The 5,571-nt window shown below is 33.9% G+C and overlaps 1 pseudogene; it reads left to right on the top strand.

Annotated features, from left to right (window-relative positions):
* The first annotated feature begins 916 nt into the window (after positions 1–916).
* LOC120136538 lies at positions 917–5,064 on the top strand (annotated as a pseudogene).
* The last annotated feature ends 507 nt before the right edge of the window (positions 5,065–5,571 follow it).

Below are 5,571 nucleotides of genomic sequence, written 5' to 3'. Positions count from 1 at the left end.
TACTTTTAACAACATTTTTTCCAACTGAGTCCTTCAATTTTTATTTTATTTATTTTATTTTTTTATTGTAATTATTTATAATTCAGTTCTCTAAATCCTTTATATTACACTCAATATTTTGTATTTTTAAATGGTATTTGATTTATTAAATAACATTACAATATGAAAAAGAATACATAGAAATATATATATATATATATATATATATATATATATATATATATATGGTTAATGAATGTTGTTAAAATAGAACGAATATGTATTATAATTTTGTAAATAATTATAATTAAACTTAAGTAAAAATTCAAACAATTCATTTCGACTCGATTTGGATTTCATAAACTCATCTCAACTCGAAAAAAATTCAAATAAAATTTAAATGATCAAATATGAATCAAATAGATCAATTAATCTAACTATCATTCTTTTTTTTTTCTTCCGATCTCAAGGTTTCGCCCTAACTAATTTGGATCGACTCGGGCCACTCATTTGGCTTTAGTGGGTAAGTCTCCAGCGAAGAATTTTTTACATACACAAAGACTCAAACTAAAAACATGCTTAATAATATTAAACTGCTTACCACTTAAACAAATTCCGTTAATAATCTAACTCCCATTTAACATATATATTATTTTGATTAAAATTATAATAAGACGAAAGTTTAATACTATAATCGGAACATGGTTGATAACTAATTTTGATGTTAATTATAGGAATAAAACATATTCTTTTTGTTCTAATTAAATATGACTAAACCATATCAAGAGTGTGTAAACTTGAACAATTTGGTCAAACTAAGCTTAAGATGAACCAATAAATGAGAGGGAAATGAATTGCGTCCTCTTTACTTAATTATATACTTTCCCACTGATTTTTATTTTATTTTTTAAATTTTCGATTTCTTTGGGGGAAAAAAAACTGGTCTTGTCGACGCCGGAGGAGACGACTTCGATAGACTACGTCATGGAGAAGGCTTCGGGGCCTCACTTCTCGGCCCTCCGTTCTCCGGCCGCCGCTTTTGTCGACGCCAACGCTCCTCGTCAACCTTTCTTCATTGGTATTCCTCACTTCACTTCCTCTTTAAAAAAACAAACAAAGTATTTTCTGATAAGCAGCTGAACATTCGCCTTTTTTTTTATTTGAAAAACCGAGAAAAGTTTGAATGCTTTTATGAATCAATAAAGAAATACGATTCTCAAATCTGAATATCTGTTGCTTGTCTCTAATTTTGTTTTTATTTTCTTCAAATTAAATAAACGTGCCAAAATTTGATCTGCATTAACTTCGCGACTGATGAAGCAGGTGTTTCGGGAGGTACAGCTTCTGGTAAAACGACTGTCTGTGACATGATCATCCAACAGCTCCACGATCACCGTGTTGTCCTTGTCAATCAGGTTCAAATTCGAGTGGATATTTTATAATCTGAACTGTAATTTATTAGATTATTAGTATACATTTTTCATTTTTTTGGATGTAGGATTCCTTTTATCGTGGTTTAAATACTGAAGAGTTAAAACGCGTCCACGAGTATAATTTTGATCATCCTGGTAAATTAGTTTGATGTTGTTTGCTGATTTTGCTGTCTTCTGCTATGTTGGATTTGGACGTTATTGTTTTGACTGTTCATTGTTTCTTTGCTTGTGTAGATGCTTTTGATACTGAGCAGCTTCTGGATTGTGTTCAGAAGCTTAAAAGTGGGTAAACTGTTCAGGTCCCGATTTATGATTTTAAGCAACATTGTCGATCTTCAGATAGTTTCCGACAGGTAGTTCGTAAGTTCATTTGTTCATTATTGAACTTTGCTTAACAATGCTGAACAAAGATACTTGCATTCAGTTAAAGAACTTGTAATAGTTATTTCAGGTGTTTTCTATTTTAGATGTAGTGCTTGCTTGTTCTTGCATTTACTTGCGTTTCTCCTTTTAGTCATTAAGCTCTTTATTGCATTTCAGAATATCCAAATATGTTGGTGATAATTCAATAAGCTGGCTACTTCTTTTAATCTATTTCCAGGTTAATGCTTCGGATGTCATAATTTTGGAAGGAATTCTTGTTTTCCATGACCAGCGTGTCAGGAACCTTATGAATATGAAGATTTTCGTTGATACGGGTTTGACCTCTTCTACCGAGTACCTTACCATTATAGATATGTCTACTTGTATTATTTAATGAAGAAGCTAGATTCGTTTTATTTACGTAACATAAGACATGCTATCATGCGTACCTCACGAGGTTAAACAACCTATAGCCGTTGCCAACTACTCAAAAGAGAAAAACTGTTAACTGTAAGAACTGATAGATTAAAATTAAGTATTTATCAAGCCGAAATGGAAACTCATGGACAAAACTAAGCTCAAAGTCAACTTGTGTATTAATTGACTAATTGTTGACTGCAAACTGTGTTAAATTGTATATAGCCATTGACCTGCCAGCCAATAGAAGAGGAAAGTTTAGCTCTTGGTTTTCTTTTCCCTTCTTTTTTTCTTCACAAAAGTCGACTCAATCAATTCAATGAAATTTGGGTTCTTAAATCCCCAGGATTGTCACCCTCAAATTTCGTAAGAATGCAATGGCCTCACCTAGTTAAATATGTTTGCATTTGTATTTCATTGCTTGTGCAGTAGTGCCTCTGTTGCCTTTTCCTATGACCATGTTTCTTCTTTTCTTGCTCTCATGGTTTCTTATGGTTCTTGGTTTTATTTCACAATTTGTTATAGATGCTGATGTGAGGCTTGCTCGTAGAATAAGACGAGATACAGTTGAGAGGGGTAGGGATGTAAACTCTGTTCTTGAACAAGTAAGCCTATGTATACCATATCTTCTTTTGTAATTTAATACTAGAAATTATTCCTGAAGTAGCGTAAATCTCTGGGGTGTAATTTAATACTTCCCGTGATATGCAGCTTGTTTAAGTTTACTTGCCTGGTAATTGATGTCATGGTGTATGTTTGTGTATCGGTTGTATTCAAACACTGAAATGAATATCTGGAAGAATAAATGGGCTTGAATTTGAGACAGAATATGTTCTCATTCTCACGCATCCATTAAACGCTTATGGAGAGATTTTTTTTATTAGTATGTCTCACATTTAAGTATTTAAACATTTTAATGACGATGTTGCAATATTCTGTTGTTTTTGCAGTATGCAAAGTTTGTCAAGCCAGCATTTGATGATTTTGTTCTCCCATCAAAGAAGTATGCTGATGTCATCATCCCCCGAGGAGGTGATAATCATGTTGCAATTGATTTGATTGTGCAACATTTCCGCACTAAGCTTGGGGAGCATGATCTCTGCAAAATTTATCTGAATGTGTATGTAATTCAGTCAACCTTTCAGGTAAATCTCATGCTTGATCTCTGTCCTATTTCTTTTACAAATTGTTTGCTCATGTAGAGTAATACATATATCTGGTAAGATATATTCATTCGTAGCTTTTTCATGTGCCATGTACCCTAAAATGTTCTGGTAAACTATCAGTTTGCAGTATTGAAAGAAAGCTATCACACTTATTGTAGTTTGAGCTTCATGATTGGCAAAAATAACGCTACTACTTTAAAGTTATTCCCAACATTTTTTAATCTAGCGTGCATGGATCTTTCTTTTTCCTTAATTATTATGGTGCAGATTAGAGGAATGCATACTCTGATTAGAGACCGGGATATTTCTAAGCACGATTTTGTCTTCTATTCAGATCGGCTTATTCGTCTGGTACCTTCTTTTATATCTTGTGAATGAACCGTGTTCTGTTTTTCTGCAAGTGTTTTCCAAATGCAATATATTCCTGATTTTGTTGCATTTGAATTAGGTGGTGGAGCATGGTCTTGGACATTTGCCTTTCACCGAGAAGCAAGTAATAACACCTACAGGTGAGAAAACTTCCAGTTCTCCTTTCTGAGCATCTGCAATTGGAGATGTTCAAAAGGAAAATGATGAATTTTTCTTAAGCTTAAGATTTATCATTGAAAACAGTTAATATTCTGCTTATGTTTGAAACTTGCTGCTATTTCTTTTCAGCATCTGTTTATTCCGGGGTTGATTTTTGCAAAAAACTGTGTGGTGTTTCCATTATTAGAAGGTGAGCTTTCAATCAGGTATCAAATTGGTCGGTTTTGTTATTTTACATTGGACCTTGTTTAGTCAAAATCTGGGGTATCGGGCGATCGACGGTTACATCTGGTAAAATTCTGATGAATGCTCAGTTGTTTTTTCCTGTATTTACTAACAAGTTTTTTTATATTATTTTATTACAGTGGTGAAAGCATGGAAAACGCGTTACGTGCATGTTGCAAAGGAATAAAAATTGGAAAGTTTCTGATCCACCGTGACGGAGATGATGGAAAACAGGTTAAAAATGTTATTTGGATCTTTATGCTGTTAGTTACTTCATATAAAATCAATCTAATCATTAGTACGCTTTCTTCAAAACTTTTAGCTTATATATGAGAAGCTTCCCAAGGATATTTCTGAACGACATGCCTCCTCCTGGATCCGGTGCTCGGTACAGGTAAGTTTGTTCCTCTTCTAGAAGCTATGTCCGAAAGAAAGTTGTCTCGAAACTTTTCCACGTCCTTTTTCTTCTTTGGTTAGCTTCAGGGGATCAAAAATTGGGCTATCAAGTTTAAGAATATTGCGTGGAAATGCATGTAGAGCTACTTTGCAACCTTCAATAATCTATTGATTTCTGCAAAACCATAATGTCAACTCTTCTTGTAGGGAATTCTGCGAGCCATGCCATTGAACTACTGTTACGGAAAGGAGTTCCGGAATCTCACATCATATTCCTGAACCTCATCTCTGTAAGTTTTCAGCATTGTTGGGTGCATATACTATGTTGCAACTCTTCCTATGCAATGACCCTGATCCTCTGTTTTTCTTTTTCCTAAAGGCACCTGAAGGAATCCATTGTGTCTGCAAACGGTTCCCATCCTTGAAAATCGTCACTTCAGAGATTGATGTTGCACTAAATGAGGAGCTCCGTGTAGTACCAGGGATGGGTGAGTTCGGAGATCGTTACTTTGGCACCGATGACTGATCCACCGTTGTCAGCAAGTTCCGATTAACCAGGTATCGTATGGACCGGTTGTTCAGTATGTAACATTCCGAAATACATATAGAAGCTACAGAGTAGGACCGTCGGGACAGAAGTCTTATGTCGAAGTGAACTTTCTTTTGCCTTAAATGCTCAATTCGTGAACTTGCGGATAAAAGAATGGTCAAACAAAGTGAAGTCGTCGTCGTAAATGGCGTAGAACGTTATGAATACCAATTTCATGGGGTTGATTTTGGACAAATTTATTTATTTTCATCTGTTTACCAGTAGAATCCATAGATTAAATGTGAAATAACTAATGAATTTGGCGACTATAACGTTATAAAATGATAACATAAATGACCAAAACATTACTTTTTTTAAAATTTGGTGAACAAAAATGAATGTTTATAAAATGAAAGTGACCATTGGAATAATTTACCCTTAACTATATGTTTTGAAAGATAAGAATTATATATATATATTGACTTTCCGATTTTAACAGTTTAATTATTACCATTCCTATCTTTTGGTCAATTAT

The sequence above is a fragment of the Hibiscus syriacus genome, unplaced genomic scaffold (assembly GCF_006381635.1).
Source record: "Hibiscus syriacus cultivar Baekdansim isolate YM2019G1 unplaced genomic scaffold, ASM638163v2 tig00110633_pilon, whole genome shotgun sequence".
In the NCBI taxonomy this organism is placed as follows: Eukaryota; Viridiplantae; Streptophyta; class Magnoliopsida; order Malvales; family Malvaceae; genus Hibiscus; species Hibiscus syriacus.
The sequence above is the reverse complement of the archived record's forward strand: the minus strand, read 5'-3'. Positions and strand labels throughout refer to the sequence as shown.